The sequence below is a fragment of the Corythoichthys intestinalis genome, chromosome 16, assembly GCF_030265065.1.
Source record: "Corythoichthys intestinalis isolate RoL2023-P3 chromosome 16, ASM3026506v1, whole genome shotgun sequence".
NCBI lineage: Eukaryota > Metazoa > Chordata > Actinopteri > Syngnathiformes > Syngnathidae > Corythoichthys > Corythoichthys intestinalis.
In genome coordinates this window covers 18,190,365-18,215,710 of record NC_080410.1, presented here as the reverse complement: position 1 = coordinate 18,215,710, position 25,346 = coordinate 18,190,365, and the positions used below count along the sequence as shown (strand labels likewise).

Genomic DNA, 25,346 nt, shown 5'->3' with positions numbered 1-25,346 from the left:
ACTCGGACAAGCTGGCAAAAGAACATACAGTGTGTGTTTATATACTGTACATACATACACACACTCACACTGTATGGCCTTTGAGGAATCACATTTTAAAATATTGTTCGGTTTTTCTCTGTCTAAAAGGTTCCCGACTCCTGCTGTAGAGTGTTATTTGGGGCCCATAACCATAACACCTGTCATTTTATGATCTGCAATGAAAATCTCAAATAAATCCATAGCATCAATTTATCGCCCAAGCCTGATGTGCAGTACATACTACACTTATACAGTGGGGCAAATAAGTATTTAGTCAACCACTAATTGTGCATGTGCTCCCACTTAAAAATATTAGAGAGGCCTGTGATTGTCAACATGTGTAAACCTCAACCATGAGAGACAGAATGTGGAAAGAAAGTATTGAGATGAACGTTTGGTATACTTATTTTCCACCATGATTTGCAAATAAATTCTTTAAAAATCAAACAATGTGATTTTCTGTGTTTTTTTCCACATTCTGTCTCTCATGGTTGAGGTTTACCCATGTTGACAATCACAGGCCTCTCTAATATTTTCAAGTGGGAGAACTTGCACAATTAGTGGTTGACTCAATACTTATTTGCCCCACTGTACATCGTACATACTGCACTTGTGTTGATGGTTCTTTGTTTCCTAGCAGACTTCGAATAGCCTTTTTTACTATTTCACTTTTTCACATTAAACCTGAATATGACTTAAAATTAAACTGCAAAAAAGTTGTTGGTGTAATTTGGGTTTGGCCCAAAATTGCATCGCAACCAAAGCACAATATTTTATTTCTCCTTGAGGCAAGCCAAAAAGCACTGAAGTACCTGGCCTAACTTGGTGATTTGATCCAGTGAGGAAAGTGAATTGCTGTGAAGAATTTTAGTCCCACCCAACAGCGTGAACCATAACTTCAAGAGAAATCATTGGAGAAAAAACAGATGGAGGTAACTTTTTTGTTTGACTTTCATACAAGAATGTTAAATGGGTGGAAGCAAACAAGCATTTCTGGGTGGAGTCGATGTTGGCTGTGATGCACTCACAGTTATAGACTGCACCGTGTTAGGAGGGTTAATGTTAGTTTCCAAAGCCGACTTCTTCAGCGTCTTAGGGCACATTTTTAATTTCTCTTTGGGTCTTGTCCTCAGCTAGCGGGGGGAAAGTTTTAAGATGTAAAGCCGCAGGGATTAGGCCTGCATGAGGAGACGACACGGGAGGAGAGGATGGGATGAGCCCCTACGGGGTCGGAGAAACTGCTGCTGACCGGTTTGCTTGTCAATTTCAGACGGTCAACAAGGGGCTTTGCACTTGCCCGGCAATGTCTGTTCTTGCTGCGCACGCAATGGAGGGATGAGTAAGGGATGAGGACAAGATGAAGGGCTGATTAAAATGAGGGATGACTGAAAAAGTGTTGCTGGCAAAGTTTAAGAATAAGAACAAAAGACAGAGAAAGCTCAAAACAAGTTTAACCGCTTATAAGGCACTCATTGAACTCATTATCTGCCATTGAACGGTGCTAGACGTCCAATTCCTTTGACGGGGAGGGGCAAATGTACAAATTTGACAGTCCCTGTCAAAATGGATTGAACATCTAGAGCCGTCAACGGCAATGAAACATCAGCCAGTTCTTCCAGTTTAAAGTGAATTGGACGTCTATCTTTGTCTATGGCAGGCAGTGAGTTAAATACTATCGTGAAAAAAATCTACTTTTGAGTGCTATTGGGGAGTCTTAACTAGAGTAACAAGAGTACAACAGTAACGTAAATTAAGTGCAACATTCTAAAATATTTTTCGCTCCTATCTATAACTGGTTTTCAAGATTTTCTTTTTTGCAAAAAACAACAATTTGAATGATTAAATGAATTATTTTCCAAATCATCTGCATAAAAAAAAAAAAAATCATCCATTTATTGCGCGTGCCTACTTACAGTAATTCAATTGCTTGTAATCTGTAATGTATGCTGCGATTGTACAATGTCACATTACATTGGTCTACAGGCAAAATGCTTACTGGATAAAAGTAGTGAGACTTAAATAAATTTGGGTCTCTAAAAAAGAAAAATGAGGTGAAAAGTGTTAGTTGGCTATAGTTTATGGGATACAGTATCTGTCCGAAATGTTAAAATCGAAGCAATTTAGGCGAAATATATTGAATAAATCCTGCTTTTTTGGAAGTTCACAAAATGCATAAATATAGACACATTTCATAAGCGGTGGCACACACTAATATATCCATCTCATGTCAAATGTAGCATCTTGTAAAACTGACATTAAATATATTGAATACTTGAGCCAACCAGCATTAAAAGTTTTTATTTTCCAATTCATGTCACCAAAGCAAGTACAATTTTGCCATTTTTATCTCTTAAGCAGATATTTTCCAAAATTTTGTAGACCAGTGTTATAACATGGCACACTATCCTACCAGTTTAATATTGTATGTACTGTGACAACCTGACCTGATCTGTATCGCTTCAAATTTCATCTAGCTTTTCACTATGCACTAAATAGTCACACTCTGCCTCAGTCTACCTCTAGTTTCTATTCTTCCAGGACACTTGATTGGCCATCCTATGTTTTAAGACCTTTTTGAGGCAGCTGCAAATAAGAGTATAGAAAAGAAAAAGGGTAGTTAAAAAGTGTGGGTAGTTGAAGTTGTGGGAACTGAATCATGAAATGAGGATCACTGTGCTAAAATCCAATGAGGGTATTTCTCTCTGTTGCCGTGACCTGTGCCCTTGGACTGCTCTGAGCAGCTGTTGGACAGTAGTTATCTGTTTGTTTGTCTCTGTCTCCCCCCACCACCCACCCTGACTCTCTCATTCTGCGTTGAGCTCATGTAAACTTTGCAGTTCGTCATGCTTTTTCCACTGCAAGCATGTTCTGCTTTTGATTATAGAATCTTAGCATATCCCAGTTTCTTCCTATTCTGACAGTGAAAACATTTGATTACCCGTATTTTTCTTTTGGTGTTTTTTTTTTTTTTTTTTGAGTGTGTTCAAGCCACGTGGGTCAGCAGAAGCATGCAATGTTTTTTAGGCTTTCCAACAATAGCTTCTTGAAACGTTAAGATTTCAGCTTTCCAACTACTGTAAATTGCCATTTGATGACTTAAAGTACCAATTGGGAAATACAGGTCAATGAAACAAAAAATAATTACTGTATTGATTTTCCTGATAGCATTTTTCTCATTTAGAGAGGGAGACAGGTTGATTGAAAATTAAATATCAGTGGATGGTTGTGTGGTGAATGGTTCACATTGTAGATTAGTACAATTCAATTTGAAGGTTGGAAATTTGAGTCTCATATTCCAGCTGCTGTATGTTGCACTAACAGAGGTGAAAGTGGGCCAGAACGGTCAGGAACGCAGTTCCGGTATGAGATTCAGGGCCAGAACGCAGTTCCGGTATAAGATTCAGGGCCAGTATGCTGTTCCGGTGCACGGTGCTTTGATTCCAAAAATATGACGGCTACTGTCAAAACGCTATGTAAAGTTAAAAAAAAAAGGCATGGAGGTTTCAGATGTCTGAGTCTGACGATGATGAGTCATGTCAATGTATGAATGCACGCAGCAAAGCAAAACGCCTGGACTCATTTATCCGTTCAATTGGCTGACATATTGACATGTGATCAGCAGAGCTAGTTAGCTCTGATTGATTCAAATGTGCATGTTTTCTGGAACAGCAAAAAAAAAAAAAAGTTGAATTGATGCGACGAAAAAGGGCAATGCAACATAAAATGGATCAAATCTTTAAGAGCAACGAAAGACTTGAGGAGGCTTATTTATCATATTTAGTTTATTTGCTCTGATGGGGAGGTTCAGAACATCTTAGGTATCAATGTGCACTTTGGACTTATATTTGTTCATTTATGTTAGGCTACGTATTTATTTCCTTATGATTTAAAAAAAGTCAATGTTTGTCATTCGTACTAATTTTTCTGAATGTATGTTACTTACAGTATATCTTTGATATAAAAAAAAGTAAATGTTTACATTAACTTCAATTTTAATATACATCCTATCTTGTAAAGTAGTTCAAATTGAGATTGGGCATTTAGTATGTGAGGAAATAAGGGAAAATAAAAAGTAGGAGATGGAGATTGGTGTTCTTGCTGTTTTTGTTAACTTTTATTTTGCAAATCATTGAAAAAAATGCAATTTTGAATGAAAATCAGTTTTTGTATGTGCGATAGAAATAACTGCTAAAACAGTTTTCTTTGCATTTCAGTAGTTTATGAGGTTTGACCGCCTCCCTCCCCAAATGGAAAAAAAAAAATAAATAAATAAATGAATAAATAAAATTTCTGGCTCCGTGGCGACCTTCAGGTCGGCGAGTTCCGGCAAGAAATTCTCCCCACTTTCACCCCTGTGCACTAAGTATGACTGACGAAAATAATGAAGCCCCAGTTACCCCAACACTGATGTCTCCATTGTGTGAATGATTAGTTAGCTTACATTGATTGATTGATTGATTGATTGATTGAACTACTGGCTGTGCAGTTGATTTGACATTGCCAGCGACATTTTCAATGAATAGACCACTCAAAAGATAATTCTTTGATTCCTCCAATTCATTACCTTCACATCCATTATCATCACAGAAGTATCTGCACCAGTTCAGTCCACAGTCATGCATTTCCAGCAACACCCTAATAAAATTGCAAGCCGACAGCTGGTTATGACTTTCAGCAACTTCTGTCTTCTTCCAAAGAGCCATTCAATCTTAATCAATTGTTTTTTAATTTTAACCTTGAGAATCCATACAAATTCAGTGTTTGTGGAAATGAGTTGCAATGCATGTTTTCCAACCATAGACTCAATATCCCACGATACACTATGCGCAAATAATTGGCCAATCAGAGGCCATTGTACTTGGCAGTGCAACTCTCAACTAAGAGCTGGTATCTTGGCTATACTAAAATTATTCATCCATTCATGTTCTGAACCACTCATCCTCACGGGGTTCATGGGGGTGATGGAGCCTACCCCAGCTAACAACGGGCAGGAGGCAGGGTACACCCTGAACCTGTTGCCAGCCACATAAAGACAAACAATCATTCATATACACACTCTCGTGGACAATTTGGAGTCATTAATCAGCCTGCCATGCATGTTTTGGGGATGTGGGAGGAAACCAGACTACCCGGAAAAAAAGACATGCAGGCACAGGGAAAACATTGAAACGCCACACAGGGAGAGCAGATCCGTGATTGATCAAACAATCTCAAAACTTTGAGGCGCATCTGCTTACCACTCTTGCACGGTGCCACCTGCTAGATTTTATGAGTGTTAAAATCAGTACAAAATCAGCAAAAAGCAATAAAGGTTCTGGCATATTTTATATAGTATATATGTATACGGCGGAAAACACTCAGGTGACTTGAAGTTCCGCTGTGAGACCCCCAATTTGGCCAAATTTCAAAATTGTCCTATATGCATGTGTGATACATCATTGGAAAGCTTAAAATCTCAATTTTCTGGGGGAAGAAAATTTTTGAACAGCAGGGCATTTAAAAAAACAATTATTCTTTTTTAAACAGCAAAACCCTAACTGGAGGTGAGAGCACGCGAGAGCATAATTAAAGACGCCATGATTTTAACGACATATAATCGTGTACTTACCTCTTTTCAATCCAAAAACTCCATTAAGCATGTATCACTGAGTGTCAGGACACAGCTATGAATGGCCGCAGCCGGATTTTGTGGGGATTTTATGGGTAAAACATGGTAATATAACAAGGGTCGCGATGCAGAAATCGCAGACATCAAGGAGTGGTCGAGATTTTCATTTTCATATATTTACCCTTTTAAAAGTTTTTTTTTTCATTTTTCTTTGTTGGGAGCGATTATTTTTCATCTAAAATATTGGGGAAAATGTGACAGTAACAAAAAAAAAAAAAATACAATTAAGCGATAGTTATGAGGTAGATATCCGTGACTTATTTACAGACGCTAATTTTTTTCATTGTGACGTAATTTGTGTAGAAGTTTAAAATATGCGAGTGAATAATTTTTTAAAGTCGTTTGTTTTTTTAAACTAAATCTTAGACATCAATTAATGATTCAAAGTTAAAAATAACAGACATTTCGAATAATAAATACGATTACTTAACTTCCTTTTATGGCTAGGTTGAAACAAAAGCGGTTGCGCAATGTCTGTAAAAGGGGGTTTCCAGAGTAAAACGGACAAATTAAAAATAGTTCGGGGGCTTAATGAGCTATGAATCTCCTATGGCAGCATATAGACATATTGTTTTATCAAACACAACAGTTGTTTTGGCTTAAAATACAGCAGTTTATTTTAAAGCGGGGTGCAAGAGCAGAAACTGCTTTTTCAGCCTTGTCTGTGTTTTCCGCCATATATATATTTAATTTATATATAAATTCTGACGACAATAGTTTGTAAATATATAATTTTTGAATACCTGATGTTGCAATGATCATGGAACTTTGGAATGATAAAAGAGATGTTTAATGAGGAAATTTAAAAAATGTTCACTTAGTGAAGTGCTTCTCAATTATTTTTTTGTTACGCCCCCCTCAAGAAGAAGTAAATGCTTCGCGCACCCCCGCCACCCCCCCAACTCTCTGCCACCAATGTAAACAGTATCATTTGTTTTTAAAATTATTATTATAAGTACACCTCTGCCCAACATTGTGTTCTTTATTTCAACTAAAGAAAAAAAGTAACATAGATCAACTTGCAATAAAGTATAACTTTGTTAACATTGCTTCGTTTGTAACAGAAAACACTTTAGAGCGGGTCAGTTTGCCTAAATAAAAAAAAGTCACATCCAAACTGTAAAAATACACTCAAAGTACATTTTTTGACTGTTTGATACTGAAAAATAAAATTTCATAAAACCAATAAAAAATAATAAATTCAAATTGATTAGCAATACTAACTCATGAAGATAATACGCCGAACAATTTGACCGAAAAACAAAAATGAATAGAACAAAAACAACAGTGTTATGGGACAGAGGGGCAGTTTTTATTTTTGCTGCTCGCAGTATCAGCTCCTTTGCAATGGTATGGGGTTATTTAGCACTGAGCATGCTAACCAGTGTTCTCTGGTTTACTTATATAACACTGACAAAGCGGGACGATTGTTGGCAATATTCGGCACGATTATGCTGAAAAACAATTGAGTGGCTTATCAATGAGATTAAGATCTAATTCTTTAAGTGACGTTATAATTGAAACGGCTTCCCGCTGTCCGCTACAAACATTTTTAAGACACAGTAAACGGGGTAGTCTTTCCTCGTCTCCCACTGTATTAAAAGTAGAAGCTAAAAGCCAAACGGCCCGAAAACAAAAAATTCTCGGCGGCCGGGGGAGCTTCTTGGGCGGACACGTGACAACCAGAAAAGACAGTGGTGCTGCGTGAGCCTGGCCCGAAAACGGCGGACAGCTCTTTATATCTGTTTGCGGTGTGCTGCTACTGTGCTCTTTTTTGGTTGAAAAACTCTGAAAATGAGAGTGCCACTGCCACCCACTGAGTGGTTGTGCAAGTACACTTTATTCCAGTAAGGCAAAAAACTATGTTCCCTGAGGTAGGGCTGGGCGATATGGCCTTAAGTACGTATCACGATAAATTGAGCAGATTTACCTCGATAACGATAAATGACGATAAATTCGCCCAAGCAAACTGTTATATAATTTGACATTTTGAATCAATGCATGGAATACAAATTAAGAGTTTCTCGTTAAATTTATTTACCAGCTTTCAATTTAACAATTGCACATGCAGTCTAAACATTAAGTATTAAAAAAATCTTGTAAACAATAAGAATTCTTGTGTGAACATTTATAACAGCTTGTATGACTTGAAAAATATCATCACTTGAATTTCATTAAATTCATTCCGCATTGTTATACACTAGATAGTGGCATACGTTTAGATATTTAGAATATATACAAATACGACACATCCCACAGAAATTATACTTAATTTAAAAATAAAATGTTTCACAAACCTTTCCTTTATTTTATTCGGCTCAATTATTTACATCTTATGATTTTGGAAATCCTTACAGTATGCAATAAATAATATTCCTGTTCCCAAGCACTGTGCTTACTGTACTGTAATTTTTACAAAAAAATAAACAATACATAGTTACTCCCCGTCATCTAGGACGAGCCACTTACAAGACTAGCACTGTCGTGTATTACAAATACTGCTTTGAACACATCTTCACAGACAAAAGCAATGACACAGGCTTAAAGAGGTCAACTTTAATTGTGTAAATCACACTTAATGACGACACGATGTCCTGGTTGAAATAGACGACACCCACTTAATTCTATTGAAGATATGTAATGCTGAGGCAATTTGTCAACTTTTCTTTTAAAAAGAAACGTGCACTGTTTATCCAGTAGATGGGGCTCTTGCAGTGTGTCAAACAGTGATTCAATTTAGGGCAAATGTCTTAAAAGTGGTTCATTGTTTCAGAAAGCCTCGGTTTTTCCATCCCTATCTGGAACCCGTCAAGAGTTTACTTAATGTCGGGTGAAAGTTTGGTGAAGCTAACTTAAGCCCGACTTCATCCCGTTTACTTGTAGCGTTAGCCGCTAGCGTTAGCTGCTAGCGTTAGCCTACCGGGCTTCTGTTTGATTGGCTTCCTGAAAACCATGTGACTCCAAACGTAAGCACACTGTCTGCTTTCTTAAAGGGGAATGAACATAGCCGAACAACACAGAGTCAAAGCGGGATGAAAAGACTATATTTTCTTCTTTTATTAAATTACCGAATTTACCGACATGGTCAAAATTATGTCGGTCATCGTGAAGAATTTCGGTAACGGTAAATTTTCGGTTTACCGCCCTGCTCTACCCTGAGGTCACATGTGCCACCCCCGGCATCGCCCCACTATTTGAGAAGTACTGACTTCGTGTAACATTTGTCACTTTTATTTCGGAATTTCTCTTTGCGACACCTGATTCATTTTGCTATGCCAGGTCACATAATAGCAATTGCATATTTTTGCTTACAGTCGTCATTGCACCTCTATTGCCTTGAATGTTCATTCCTTGATGTAACTTCAAAGTAGACAGAAAATGCTTCCATGCCACCTTGAAATGTGTCAGGGGATTGAGACCCAATAAGATCATTGAAGAGGCCATTAGATATGTTGAATGACTTCTTTTTAGTGATGAGATAAAAGCATATTTATAAAACAATGATTTATGGCTGCATGTAGTGGGAGCAGAGTACAGAAATGAAAAAATGTGGTTGAACCTGCCTCATTTCATACCAGATGGGTAGGGATTATACATTCGCTTTGGGTCAGAAGGGTTGACAGACACAAACGCTTTCTTTTTATCGGGCTCAAAGTATTTTGATCTTCTCTGTATTCTGGATTTACACAACAACTAAATGTTGTCGATGTATGCCACTTTAGTGGCATACCGTACATATAAAAGTCTATCATATGGGTGTGCAACAATTAGATCCCCCATCCTAATGACTATGGAATGTGCGTGTGAATAAATGTGCAATATTTTTTTAATGGTTCAGAATTTAATACAAGTAGTAATGATTTTGACCACACTTTATAACCATCCATTGTCATAGGCCGCCAGAGTATCCCACAGAATGTCTTCGAGATGCCGTCATTGATTCCAAAATGCAATTCGGTAAATGCACAACGTGTGTTAAATTGTGGTTTAGTTGTTCTATTGAAGGATACACTATTTCTAGTACAGGGCTACATACAGTTTGCACAAAATGTGAACATCTTCTCAAAAAACTGATGAGTATTCGGGCTAGGCGATATAGTCTAAGAATGAATTTGATTTATGATACTTTGCCAAGTTTTTTCTTCCTCCTACAGTACTTTCTTTAAGAAGAAAATAAGAACAAAAAACGGGGGAAAAAAAACCCAACTTTTTAGTGAACTCATTGAACTCTGCTGCCATTAATAGCGCTAGACGAACGTTTGTGCATAGACTTGTGCGCCCCTTTCACTCAAAATAAATTCCTCATCTAAAGCCGTCAGAGGGACTGAAACATGAGCATTCACAGCCAGCCTATCCTTGTAAATGGCAAGCACTGAGTTAAATTCTATGAAATATAACAAAAAAAAAAAAAAACAAACAGATTTATATTACTGTATAGTTCTGTTTTTCTTCATTTAACTTTATTTCCTTTTATTAAGTTTTTATGAATTCATAATTTTACTTATTAATCATAAATAAATAAAAATGATTCATAATTTAGAAATATATATATATTATATGTATATATATGTATATATATATGTATATGTATGTGTATATATATATGTATATATATATACATATATATGTATATATATATATATATATATATATATATATATATATATATATATATATATATATATATATATATATATATATATATATATATATATATATATATATGGCGGAAAACACTCAGGTGACTTGAAGTTCTGCTCTGAGACCCCCAATTTAGCCAATTTTCAAAACTGTCCAATATGCATGTGTGATACATCATTGGAAAGCTTAAAATCTCAATTTTCTAGGGGAAGAAAAGTTTTGAGCAGGAGAGCATTTTTTTTTTTTTTTTTTTTTTTTTTTTAAACAGCAAAACCCTATCTGGAGGCGAGAGCACGCGAGAGCAGAATTACAGAAGCCATGACTTTAACGAGATATTATCGCGTACTTACCTTGTTTCGATCCAAAAACTCCATGCAGCATGTATCACCGAGTGTCAAGACAAAGAATACCCACAGCTGGATTTTGGGGGGGATTTTTTGGGTGAAACATGGTAATATAACAAGGGTCGCGATGCAGAAATCGCAGACATCAAGGAGTGGTCGAGATTTTCTTTTTCATATATTTACCCTTTTAAACGTTTTTTTCAACTTTTTTTTGTTTGGATCAATTATTTATCATCTACATATCGGAGAAAATGCGACAGTAACAAAAAAATACAATTAAGCGATAGTTATGAGGTAGATATCCATAACTTTTTTTACAGACGCCATTTTTTTCATTGTGACATAATTTGATTAAAAGTTAAAAATATGTGAGTGAAAATTTTTTTAAAGTCTTTTTTTGTTTGTTTTTTTGTTTTTTTACGAAATGTAAGACATCAATGAATGATTCTAAGCTAAAAATGACAGACATTTTGAATAATAAATATAATTACTTACCTTCTTTTTATGACTGGGTTGAAACAAAAGCGGTTGCGCGATGTCTGTAAATGGGAGTTTCCAGGGTATAGCGGACAAATTAAAAATAGAACACAACAGTTCTTTTGGCTTATAATACAACAGTTTATTTTAAAGAAGGGTGCAAGAGCAGAAACTGCTTTTTCAGTCTTGTCTGTGTTTTCCTACATATATTTATAAAAGATATATATAGTATGTTAAGCAGGTCTGTAGTTAAAGTAAAATTGCCATCTGAGGAGGTTTAACGCATTTATTGAGAACAACAATAACTGCTTGTTTTTGTTGTTCTCATTTATGTTATGTTATATTCATGTATGATATACTGCATACTGTAAACAATTAGACTAGCATACTTAATGTATTTTTTTTTTCAGTAGTGTGTTTGTGTGTGTCCTTTAAATTTGAGGAATCACCTGTTCTTCACCTGAATTTCCTTACGGATCCAAACAGGGCCTCCCAGGCTCCTCGGGGGTCTCAGGAGAACCCAGCACACACACGCACACATGCAAATGAACACTAAAGGCCAAATGGAAAAAGACCACATCATCATCTAGAGCAGTTTCCTTTTTCGTTTTAGACGTTAAACCTCCTCCTTCTCTGCTATCTCTATTTTCTGTCCTCTCATGTCATGTAGCTCATTCTTCTCGTTTCACTGCCGCTCCATCATTTCTTTCCCGCTCATTCCTGCTTCCTCTGTTTTTCATAAACTTCTGGCTGAGAAGGCCCTGTGATCCCAGAGGCACGGTATGAAATGCTAGACATCGCTGAGCGAATGCCAAACAGATGCAGACTCCTCTGGTTTGTCCCTCAATTTGAGCATCTTCTCTGTATTACTGTAGATTACCATTGGGCCACAGGCAATCATGCTGTAAATTCCTAAGCTCCATGTTCAAGTTTGAAGTTTGTAGCATGTTGGAAGTCATGCAACTGTATTAGACATTGGCTGGACGCACACAGGGTGACTGAAAAGTGACCCTGTATTTTTAAGTACTCGTAATTTACTTATAAACTATAATTCTCGAGTAAAGGTAACACGATCTCAAAGTGTATCGTGTGGAGTTTTATTTAGAAATGGTTATGGGTGCCAGCATTCTCCACAAGCTTTTCAGACTGCCTGGGCATCACATCATTTTATTTCACTAAGAACTCATATTCAGTTTGCCCTTATATTTGCTGCTATGAAAGCTTCATCTCCGGTTTTAGGCCAGCGGCTCTGTGTTCTTTCAAATTCGACCCAAAAATCGCATGAATGCACTGACAGCTTCTTCAAATTGCAGTGGAGTAAAAGCATTATTGAAAAAAATTGAGGTTAGTAAGGTTTAAGGCAGAATAACGCGTGGCAAAAACATTATGATGATTAAAATTTTGCCAAAAATAAGCTTTTTTTTTGTTTTGTCTTGGCATTTTTTTAAAGAGAAAAAATGATTGCCTTGAAACGTGAATAGTACATTTTTAACTAATCTAAACCTCACCTTTTTTCTAACAGCGGGGAAAATGACATCAGAGCGTTGTGATGATGATGCTTGTAAAAATGGCTTGCGGGCAGATTCCCATTAAGGCCTCATGCTAATAACCGCCCGTTGTTTCCGAGCTGCATCATCAGGTTTAGATTTCAAATAGAGTGGAGCCAGTTTGAGTATACCTGTCTCTTTTTTAGATGGCTGAAAAACACCTAAGGTACATCAGAGGTTTTCAAGAGAGTTTGGCTGCAGCCCGCCTCTCTCAGTACCCTGCGCCGCTCGTCTCAGTACCCATCCCGCAGACAGGAAGTGACGCAATATCGCAGCTCTCAGACCGGAAATGACAACATGAAACAGCGCTCGAGCTCCGAGCTTCCGGTTTTATCGTAATAGTTAGCGTCCATTCGAACGTAAATACTAGTTTACGTTTCTTTTCGCACGTCTTTTATTTTCGGTTTCAGCATCACTCATTATTATTTAAATAATAATGTATTTCCATGCTCCTTAAATTGATTTGGTGAAATCGGGAGATTAACTCTTTAAGTGCGGTCAGTTTGTTAAAGCCTGCTGATTTTACCAAAATGAAAAACACGGTTACAGTACATCAAAATTAAAATACACACTACTGCAATAAAGGTTTAATTGGTGACTGAAAGATCGCATGTGACCTATCACAGTGTGTACTTTAGTTTGTCAATTGTAAAATATACTCCAATTGAGAATTATTAGAAATTGCTGTCATCCTTACATTTTTATGAACGGACACATTAATATAGCTTCATTACAATTTAATGTATCAAAAACGTAATATTCTCTCAATGTTGCAACCAAACCAATTTTGTCTTTCATTTTGCTACTTAAATTCATTCATGTGGGTGAAGATCCTAATTAACTAATTCAGAAACTATATTAAACTTTCTGCTCCAGGAAAGGCACCTTTATTTCAAACAGAAATGACAAAATAGTTGTCATGTGTTAGTTGTTTTTTGTCTTTTATCCCAGACAATAGATGTAGCTGACATTTTTCGGCAAGCACTCCCGCCTTCATCACAGGTCATTAAAACTACCTACAACTAACATCTGGGATAAAAGAAAAAAAAAAACTAATTTATAAGTGTAGAAAAATGAACTCAATACAACCAGTTCTAATGTGGTAAACTTTATTTTTTTAGTTTTATTATTTTTTTATGATTATTGAGAGAATACCAGATATTTTCTTTGGTCAACAATCTCCTCAAAAAAGGTAAATCCATCTTCCAGATGGTTGAAACAGAACTTGAATGGCTCCAAGACATTGTAGTTCGTGCTCATCCTCTTCCATCTGTAGGATGCTTGGGAACTCCTACTGCATTGATCCCCCCCCACCCCCACCCCCAGCCCTGTCCGAGGCTTTTGTGCAGTCTTGCACAATCCTTTTACCAAAACTGTTCATTGGAAAAGAGAAAGAAAAGAGCTATTTGAATATTACATAAGTAAAATAAAAATGATGCTTTGTTAATTTTATACTTGATTTGTCTTTTCAGGCATTGCATTAAACTAGGTATATAAACAATCTTACCATTTTTTCCCGCCATCTTTTTGGAGTGGGCGACCACTAACTTGAAGGAGCTGTGGTTGCACCTCTTCCTAAAAATAAATCAGTGAATAAAGGGGGACATGTTCAAAAGTGTGTCAGAGTAATGGACACTAAAAAGTCTTTAAAAGCTGACCTCAGCAATTATATTCAAATTTCACTTCTGTAGCTGATAGACTGGTGGCACTTCACCCTGCAGTAATGCTTTTGCCTTATCTGTCCAATGGGCAAACTCTTTCCTGTGGCTCACCTAAGTTGAAAAAATACAAAAATAAGTATTCCACATTTTCCAACAAAGAATTAAGGTGCTGTGCACCTACTTTCCTATGAATGCCATATCAACAGTTTCAAAGACTTACCATGCACCCAAGTTTGAAATTGTCCGCTAGCAATATACACCACCACTTCCTCAGAATTGGCATATCAGTCTAACAAAAATTAAGAACAAGTGTAAATAAAGAATAACGACAAGGATATTTTGTAGCCCAATTTGAATGATTCGGTGAACTTCATTTTACAATGGTTAAACTCAAAGAGAGCATCCAGAACAGTGCAAAGAGCATACTACAAATGGATAAATGAATACAAATATAACAGAGGACAAAATTGGACAGTTAAACTCACCTACCATCAACATGAAGATGCCACAGTCCTTCCCCTATGGCTGTCCCGAAAAACCCTAACGTAAGAATTTAACCGAGTCACTTCCTTCAAGTTTTGAATCAATGAATATACACACTTTTACAAATACCTCTATTTCACTTCCAATCCTCTCTTTCCATGTCCCGCTGTTGATTGACTGTCAACGTTTTCTGCAATTGAAAATTTAGGTTTATATTAAATACAGTAGTTAAACAATTACAAACGTGTTTCCATGCATACGAACACCAACCAGTCAGGTTTAAATGATTCATGCAAACAAAACAAGGGCGTAGGTTTGCATAGGGACGGTAGGGACATAACACGACCAACTTTTCAGGATGCTAAAGTTGTCCCCACCAACTTTTGAGCAACTTTATTTGCATTATATTCGTCCCTACCAATGTTGAGACCGGGCCAACGCCCTTGAAACAAAACATTCGCAATTTTAGAGTGGCATTTTAGAATTTTGCTTCAAATGATTGGATGAATCATCTGGAGTGCAATTCTGCTTTAATTGAAGGGGCAACATAAAAGGATCGACTGGAACATACCTTCAAAACCAAACAAGGCTATTCTGGATCATCATGGAAACGCCATGCCAATATGAATGGTTACTGAATTTCATTAGAGATAACAATAGTTCTCTGATCTCAAGATTGGATCTGTTTTTCTTCCCACAAATAATTGGAATTTGGATCATTTAATTTGTTATGATTTGACTGTTCTTTGAAAATGAACCAATGCTCCAAGTTGTAGTTGTTACTAGTCAGCCTTACAGGCAAATGCATGTGTGGGTCACATCCTGTAGGCTTTCACCATGTTGCAACAACACAGGGGTCAGCCACAAATAAGGTCCTTCCCTGAAAAATACATAATCTATACACACGGTCATATGTTATATAAATACAAACGTACGCAGACACCTACATGAGCCCGTACAAGCATTCTGTAGGCTACATAGTTAAAATAATACCCTACACACGCCAAAAAATACTTTTTTATACCTTTGAATGAGCTACTTGTTAGACAAGTTATAAATATGCATTTCATATCTGCAAAAAAACAAACACAAAAAGTTACATTTTACTTAATTGTCCAAGTGACATTATGTTCTTTAGAGAAACTAAATCCTCAAAATTCACAGTTGATTCCATTTCATTGTTCAGGCCAACGTTCCAAAAGTCAGCACGTGTCAATCAAACTTTCTTTTTTTAGACAATCAACACCATTTCTGGCCTCTTTATATTCAAGATTTGCATAAGCTAATGAGAATGTTGATTGGTTAAATAAACAAAGAGTAAATAATCAATTATGTCCAATTGTTAACTAATATAAGGAATAATAAGCCTATCCAGATTTCCACTGAGCACAACATTTGTCTCAGACATAAAAACATACCAGCCATTCCTGGGCAGGATGAGTTTGAACCGTCCATGAAACTCGGCATGGTCTTATATTGTCACCATTGGTCCTGTCTGCACAGTGGGTTTTACAGTGTTCGATGTCTATCAAAAAAAAGTGTTCAGCACAGTCCAAAATCTAAAGTACATTACTATTTATGCAACTTACTTCCATTTGGATCTGTGTGACATCCCTGTATCTGCATGGGAAGACTACCATTTGGGGGTCGTGATTTAGTTTCTTCCCAATGGGGTGGTGATCTTGCAGCTGGTAAAAAAAAACAAAATAATGAAAAAATATATAGCTAAGCAGAGTAACAATATCAAGAAAAAATTACAACCTTGTCCTATTTGGATCATGTGACAACATTCAAACTACAAAGGACCAGACAAAACAAATGAAGGCAAAACAACAATACCATACAACAACAAAAACAGCGAGCTGCGAATTGCAGGCATGTACATAATGAAAAATAAGAGTGCAATATAATGAAAACTCCACAAAGAAGACTGTTCATTGTGAAAAAAAAAATGTAAAAAGCATTAGCAGCATTAGCCAATTCGCTGCTGAATTCATCAGTACGTATTAAACAATATAAGTAGAGCAAAGTCACATGCAGTTAGTAAAGGAAGACATTATTTAAATTACATTAAGAATACTAGATATAAGTACGGTCTTTTCAACTCAGAATAAACACTTCATATTTTCACCGCAAGTGTTGTTTAACTATTTAACATTTTTAAACATGCATACGCTTTTAAAAACTTTTTTTCAGTGCGGCCACTTACCGTGTTTTTTTCTATAGTTGAGAGGAGTCTGTGGTTTTTTTCGCGAGAGGTGAAATAACGTAACTTGTTTTCGTCGAAAGGGTTGACGACATTTCCGGTCTGAGGGGACTGAGAGCTGCGGTGTTGCGTCATTTCCTGTCTGCGGGATGGGTACTGAGAAGAGCGGCGCAGGGTACTGAGAGAGGCGGGCTGCAGCCAGACTCCTCTCGAGGTTTTCCCCAGATGTGACCTCACCTCTGCACGAGGCCACTTTACACACAAGTATTTACTGGACTGTCTCAGAAAATTAGAATACACAATATTCTAATTTTTTGAGACAGTCCTGTGTATATATACAGGACTGTCTCAGGAAATTAGAATACAAATATTGTGTATTCTAATTTTCTGAGACAGTCCAGTATATTAGGGGACTATATGGATCTCAAATTAACATATTCATCATTGTTACATACATATAGTTTTCTCCAACTTGCCTTGGATTTCGTTATCTGACGTTGACATGCACTCCTTGGTTTTCATTTTAATGGTTGCCTGTTCTCAGATAACAAGGCAGTTTAGGATGCCTTATAATCAATATGTTTATCCGCATTAGGTCCTGTAACTGGTAAGTGGATTGGCAATGTTTTAATGTTGCTTGGATTCCAATGAGTGGGAGGAAAGGTTTTATGGTGGTTAATAAGTTAATAGATGGATTGATAGATGTAAGAATAAATCTCCAATCAGCTTGACCGAGAGTGAAGCCTTAAGCTGTCCAAACTAGGCCAATCCTCAATGTGCAGCATGTATAACAAGCCTTTTGATTCACTTGCAATGTCTGATTACGTCAGCTTGTGAACTCTTTGCAGAAGCGTCCATATTTGTGTCATTTAAGAATAGAAATTTAAAAGACAGTTTTTTATGAAATACTGTTTACATTTTAGGCCTGAGCTGTTAGGTGCAGAGCTAGAGCCAGGGACTTGCTTGACTCTTTCGTCCCTGTGGCCTGGACCTGACACTGGGAACATGTGGTGAGGGCAGGAGGCTGCTAGCATGAACAGCTTGCAGGCTGGCTAGCATGCCAGAGACAGGATGCCTAGGGGCAGCTGTTTACTTACCTTATCTTCCTGAGAGATAAAGCCAGCTTTGACACACATAGCAGACAGCTCCAAGCCTCCCACACAAAAATACAGCGACACTCGTAACACGGCAGTACGCAGCCACACGCAAGGAAAACCGCACAAACACTGGCCTGTGCTGGGAGCCACTGATACTTGGAATGGGTTCATGTGGGGATACAGACTGACAAATGCGGCGGGGCGGTGACTCCCAGACAGCTGCCGGTCAAAGGTTGCCTTTCTATCTGTGCCCTCATTTTGGCTGCTTGTTTTTATTCTCAGACCTCATCGTCTCTCCTGCATTACTTTCCTATCTACAGTATCCCTTTCATTCTTAATCACTCCCTCTCCTATTGCTATCAGTTGGTGATGTAATATGTAGATCTGGCTGTTCCCCTTTCACAGAATCACTGTTTTTGGACAATTTTCCATTTTTCTAAGGGAAGTCATTACCATTTTTTGAGGATGTATGCTGCTGGTTATTTGCCATCTTTACTTATTGGCTGCCATTGACGGAGGTAGATGACCAATCTATTTGAAGTGGGAGGGAGAATCTTCAGCTGCCACCCTCTCAGTTCAAATACAGTACATTGGCCGTCTACTACTACAAACTCTTTTTAAACAGGGTTCCTGTTGTGTCTTAAAAAGTCTTAAAATCGTTGAATTTATGAATTTGGAAATAACACCTTAAAAAGTCTGAAAAAGTATTGAATTTTCATATCTGGGTCTAAAAATGTATGATGTATGTTACTTCTCCGTGTCTCATTTCTTCTCAAAGTGCCATTTGTCATTTTGATTAAATGACGTAGTCTAAATAAAATAAACAGGGTGGAGGAGCCAATCATTGACAACGCAATGCAGCACCGGGTCAAAATCCCGTCCCGCGGGATTTCAGCGTAAATCCCGTGACACGACACAGGTCCCAACAGAATATCATGCTCAACATTACACAGATTTTTTTTTTTTTTTTTACACCTAGCCATAAATTTCAAATTAGAGAGATGGGGAGATGTAAATTCAACGAAGCGTGGTTTAGCTAAACAATCCTTTCGCCGTTGGCTCAAACCAGTGGATAGTGTGTTCGAGGCTTTTTGAATCGTATGCAAAAAAAAGATTCAGCTGGGTACAATAGGCATGAAGGTGCTGGAGTCCCATCCTAAATCGTCCAAGCACATAACCTCCACGAGAGGAAAGAAACAACCCCCCCCCCCCCCCCCCCCATTGCTGGCGTTTTTCAATCTGCCTGTATAAGACAGCCTGCTGCTCACGAGCCTGAAGAGACAGAAGCTAAAGCCAGCCAGCAAGCTGCTAATGTAAGCGAACCGACAGCAGCTAACAGCTAAGCAGCCCCCTTGCATCCCAGCCCATCTACGATCGATAGTGGATTTGCGAAAGTGAATCTACGCATATCGTCTGGGTCTACAGCAACCATGAAAGTAGAGGTGCGGTGGTTGCCCGAGAGTTTAAGATGACGCTCGCTAGGCTAAATGTTAATGCTAACGAGAGCGCCTTTACTTGGCCTGTGGTCTGTGTCTGCCATGTGGTGGTGTCGCGTGAGTAGTGTATTCAATACGCTGCATTCTTACATCCTGCACACATACCACATTTCCACTTTCGAGAAATAAATGAATACAAATTCACACATTTTGTTTTTCTTTGTCGATATGGCTGTGAAATAGGTATTAAGTTTTTTTTAAATGGTCTTAATTAGGTCCTAATAAGTCTGAAATTTAACTTGAGGAAACCTGTAGGAACCCTGTTTAAAATCACAGCAAAAGGATGAAAAGAGCCACATGATTGGGGTCTGTATTTCTGTTAATGGCACTGAAAGAGTTAACTTGTAGACAGCCAGATGACCTGTAGTACATCCACTGTGTTCCCTGACAGTACAGTTGATATGACTCTCACGCACACGTGAACGCAGAAACCAAAATTGTGTGGACTTACCTACAAATAATGCATATCAGACCTTTTGCCTCTACCTTAATTGTGACGTGTCGCATTTCATTGCTCCCCCAATTCATTAGTCCAAATGAGCATTTATGCAGCGCCCACATTATTTTTACAGGCCTACTTTATGTGTTTCTGTGGAGTTTTACAGCCCTCATTAAAGATGTCCTCCAAGCTCCAGATAGAGTTGGGAGTGTTTATTTGCTCAGTTCACAAACCCAAAATAAATTGTTAGTGTTTTCTGGTTCAGATTGGATTAAACTGATAGAAAAAAAGCTGATTTCAAAGGAAGTTCTACCTTTGTTGATATTTTGCTTATACAGTATGTGTGAGATGACCTTGTTGCAGCCATTTCTTATTTGAATATTCGTTTCTATACAAAGTATTCCGAAAAAGGTTCTCATGAATTGAGTTTTGGGTGACTGCACAAGCAATATCTCCTGAAGATAGTTCTAGATTTTCAAATTGCAGGGCATATGACTTAAAGTTTATGTCAAGAAAGTTTTGGTCAGACTGAAAAATATTAGATTTTTAAAAGACTGTGATAAAGTAGCGTTGTGGTTAGCATGTCCGCCTCAATGTTTTGTGGGTTGGGGTTCGGCTTATCTCCAAAATCCTCAAAACAGGAATGTTAGATAAATTAAAGGCTGTAAATTTAAATCAAATTGTCCGTATATACAAGTAGTTGCTTGCTCATTTGCGACTGCATGGCGACTTGTCCCGGGTGTACCTTGCATCTCGATGTCTTAGTATTGCGGTGTGGGCTCAACTGACCCCCAAATTGCAAATGTGGAGAATTTGTTTAATCACTTGTTCTGAGTTAGGCCTGGCGATATGGCCAAACGCTAGTATAGCGAAAGTTAACATTGCGGCCTACATGATCCAAAGTTTGATGTGATGTTAATGTTGGTCTTTATAGGGTTACATTTTCAAATACAAAAAAATAGTCACTTACACTATAAAGTACCGTATTGGCCCGAATATAAGACAGCCCTGATTATAAGACGACCCCATTTTTTTTAAGACTCAAGTTTGAAAAAAGACTTTTTGAACACCAAATTAATTTTTATACAAAAAATAATTACAGTACATCTGAAACAAATGATTATAATATATTTGAGAGAAAAAGCATGTTATTTTGCCTCATCCAAATCTTAATATCTGAACATTTAAATATGTAAACTCAAGTGCAATCACATTCGTAAATGAATGGCTTCTGGTTTTTGAAATGTAAATAAACCAATCTATTGTGATAATTTAAAAAAATGCAATAACTGCATTAACCATCAAAGGGAAGTCTAACTGTAACTGTAGTCTTGAAACAAATCTGGATAAGGAAAAACATTGCAATAAAATAATGCAAACTGGTTAAACTTGAGAGTAGCTGAGCTCTGTCATGACAGAACATTGCTTCAATTATATCTGGCGCTATCTAGCGTCGTGAATGGGTATAACATCTAGACCACGAATATAAGACGACCCCCTCTTTTTCAGTCTTATTTCAATGCAAAAAACACCGTCTTATATTCGGGCCAATATGGTATTAAACAAAAATGTTCAATTTTGAACAAAAATAAAATGAAATTTTTTTTTTCTTGAATATTTTTTCTCTCTCCTTATTTATGCCCCCAAATACAAAGTACTAACATCACAAAGAAACAAACACTTTATCATAGAATCATCTATTGAATAACCAGTTGCTAGATTTCCTTTTGAGCAAAAATAACAATGTGAAAAGACTGGAATTATTTATTTTTGGACTGTTTCTTTGTGTGTGTGTCAAGTTGAGCGCAATCAAAACTATCGTTCTAAATTAGTTCTATATCTTTCTATAGCTTGAGCCATGTTTTCCAATAAACACTGAAAAGGAGGTGCAATGGGTTTCAAAGGTTTGCGTTACTGAATTCTAAATGATCAATTAATCTATTATTATGACGTTGTCGGACGATACTTAAAAAATGTAGTGTTATTTATTTTATGTCTGGATTAATTTGATATAATAATTATGTTTGTTTGCTCATCTCCCTTAATGTTTTGCTGCTGGTCTGATGTCTACCTACTAACTGGTGCCCACTGTATCCTGCTTCAACCCCCCCTATCCTCCACCCCCTGCTCTCCTCCACTGCTCTGCCAACAAGTCTCTTTCTTTCTCATTCCTTCTTTTATCCCCTCTCATTCTCCCTTCGTCTCTCTTGGCGGGGAAAAATGTTCCCACAGCTCTCACAATACCCCCCACCCTCTTTTCTTCCTCTCTCATTCACTCCTCTTTCTGTCTTTTTCTTGTCTCTACTTCTCTATACTGTCTGTCTCTACTCCCTCTTTTTCTGCCGCCATTTTTCCCTGTCTCCTTCCCCCTTCATTCTCAGCCTCTCTCCCCACATTCCCTGGCAAAGGCTGGCATCACATGATCTCCTTTTCCACTTCTGCCCAAACACACATGCATATATCATCTTGGAACATTTGTGCTATACAGTTTTTACGCGGAACACAATGAACCATTAATGTATTTTTATGGTATATCCAGGCCACTTCTGGATATAATCAGAAACACAACAATCATAAAATAGGAATATTTTTTTCTGTTTTGTTGCTTTATTTATTTATTTATTTAAAAAACAAAAATAAAGATAGAGACAAACCTATATGCCAAATTTGAAAAACTTTTATTATTGTGTGATTCTGATTTTTGGGGTGACAAACATTTACTTGGACGAAAGTGAAATAGTGCTCCTCCACAAAAAAAAAAAAAAAAAAAAAAAAAACCTCCAGCACCCTCCTGAAATCTCTCCACAATTACTCTTGCGGAGGTTGATTTATTTAGCATGTGTGTCTGCAATTTGTCCCATTGCTAACATGGGACACCTGGTGGCTAAATGACAAAATTACACCCTCATCTCGTCCAATAGGGAAGCTTCGAAGCAACAATACAGGGAAAAAGTGAAATAATTCTAAAAAAAAAATTACTTGAAAACTGGCATCTTATTAACTAATTGCCTGCCATTGACAGCGATAGACGCCCAATCTATTTGAACTGGAAGGTGCACGCTCCCAGTTCAAATGGGTTGGACGTCTATTAGTGATAAAGTCATATAAATTCACAGCAGAAAGATGAAAATAGGCAAGTTATTGGACGTCTATCATCACCAATGGTAGATTATATCCTTCAATGCTGTACAGAAAGCTATGAGTACAAACAGACATCTCTCCCCCTTCCTTCCCCCTGTCCAGCTTCCCCTGTACATCACAGCTCATCAGCATAGGCGCAGATAAAAGATAAAAGAAGCAGGGTAAGGGGTGTGGTTTGGGGGGTATGCATGGGCAGCCAGCCAGCCACCCCCTCTAGTCTCACGCACCCAGTCTTCCATCTTTCCATCCCTTGCCCTCGTCTCTCTCCCATGGTTGATTCCCTTTAGGCCCTTCTCACTCCCCCACCCCCGCCTCCCCACTCTGTGGCATTGGCACTGGGAGGGCGCAGGCGGCACACAGACGGCCACGCAGATGGGCAATGGGCAATGCAAGGGCTGCCTCCCCACACCTGCTTCTTGCTGGCACAGGGCTCGGGCTCTGCCGTGCACGTGCACATACTCATACATGCATAGGAAGAAGGGCAAAAACAGAGATGTTCATCCAATATGGAGTGCACACGCAGGCTAGCTAGTAAGGCCCATACACACACTAACCACATGTGTGTGTTAAACAGAAAAAAAATGTTTCCCTCCCACACACCAGTGCTCAAGCCCTCAGTCACAGATGTTTTACATGCTTATCTTCAACTAGGCTTGGGCGGTCAGTCGATGTTATGAATTAATTGATGTTCATATCAATGCAGATGACTGAAAATTTAATTTGTTTTTTTGTTGTTGTTGATGTTGACTGCCAAAAAGGAAATCGAGACAGCAGTTGTTCAATAAATTATTTTAGAAATATATTTTATATTACTATAGAAAGAGCTTGTTTGTTTGTGAAGTTATTGTTTTGTATTTGGGGGCTGACTACAAATCAGGGGACAGAAAAAGGTATTCAACCTTTTTAAAAAAAAAAAAAAAAAAAAAAAAAAAAAACTTTTTGGGGGAAGTAACATCCACAAACGTGGGCATCACATTTTGGGTCATGTAGGCCACAATATTAACATTTGCTATACAAATGTGGCCTACATGACCTAAAAAGTGATGTGCACATTCGTAATGCCAGTTCAATTTAAAATATATTATTAGCCCGCAAATAGTTTGCTGATGACATGTCAACAAAGCACATGGATTACTGGAACCATGTCCTATGGGTCTGATGAGATGGGTGGGCTTTCTTGAGTACCGTCTTCAGAAGAGGCTTCCTCCTGGGGTAACAGCCATGCACACCAATTTGATGTAGAGTGCGGCGTATGATATGAGCACTAACAAGCTGACACCCCCACCTCTTCAATCTCTGCAGCAATGCTGACAGCACTCCTGTAACGAGTCACATGACATTTTGGAGGGAAAATGACAAGCAGTACTCAATTTGGACATTTAGGGATGTACTCACTTTTGTTGCCAGGGGTTTAGATATTAATGGCTATATTTTGAGTTATTTTGACGGGAAAATAAATGAACTCTATTATATAAGCAGCACACAGACTACTTTACATTGTGTCAAAGTGTTATTTTGTCAGTGTTGTCCCATGAAAAGATAGACTTAAATATCTGCAGAAATGTGAGGGGTGTACTCACTTTTGTGATACACTGTATATATATAAAAACAAACTAGAAAAACATAAATAACATTCTCAAGTTTTTTTTTTTTTGTTTTTTTTTGTTTAATTGTATAGTGTTTAACTCAATGCCGTTTTGACTAGAAGGGGCAAAGAAACTAAATGGATTGGACATCTAGTGCCATCCTTAAAAATTAAACTGAGATAAATAAAAAAAGAAAAAATAAGGAAAAGTTGTCAATCAAACTTTTTGGTGAAAAATAATTTTTGTTTTATTTTTTAGGCCATATCGCACAGTCTTGTCGCACAGTCTTATCTCCAACTGTGACTCAACATGTGCTCACCAGACTTTTTTTCTCTTCTACATATTCGCTATCGTTAGAAACATGCAGTATAAGACAATAACACATTCATGTAAATCAAGCTCCATATTTTTAGACTCACACCCCCACGTAGTCACACTTGAGCAAAGCACTGAAACACGTTTCCCAATTAATCGCCCCGTGTTATGCTGTCACATATTATGACATACCAGCCATTCAGGGTACTTCATAAAGATGTACT

General features: G+C 37.6%; 1 protein-coding gene and 1 long non-coding RNA gene across 21 annotated transcripts in view; one reads left to right on the top strand and one right to left on the bottom strand.

Annotated features, from left to right (window-relative positions):
- Positions 1-25,346, top strand: part of nfixb (nuclear factor I/Xb) — a 253,102-nt gene that overhangs the window by 156,659 nt on the left and 71,097 nt on the right. The gene's annotated exons all lie outside the window — the stretch shown is intronic.
- Positions 14,215-17,084, bottom strand: LOC130931985 (uncharacterized). Of its 3 annotated transcripts, none has more exons than XR_009067339.1 (8): positions 17,052-17,084; positions 16,432-16,530; positions 16,261-16,367; positions 14,972-15,032; positions 14,849-14,899; positions 14,580-14,648; positions 14,357-14,470; positions 14,215-14,273 (listed from the first exon to the last, which is right to left on the bottom strand). It is a non-coding gene; the product is annotated as an uncharacterized LOC130931985 (long non-coding RNA). The 3 variants fall into 3 exon arrangements; XR_009067337.1 differs by lacking the exon at positions 17,052-17,084 and adding an exon at positions 16,604-16,745; XR_009067338.1 differs by lacking the exons at positions 14,580-14,648; positions 17,052-17,084 and adding an exon at positions 16,604-16,745.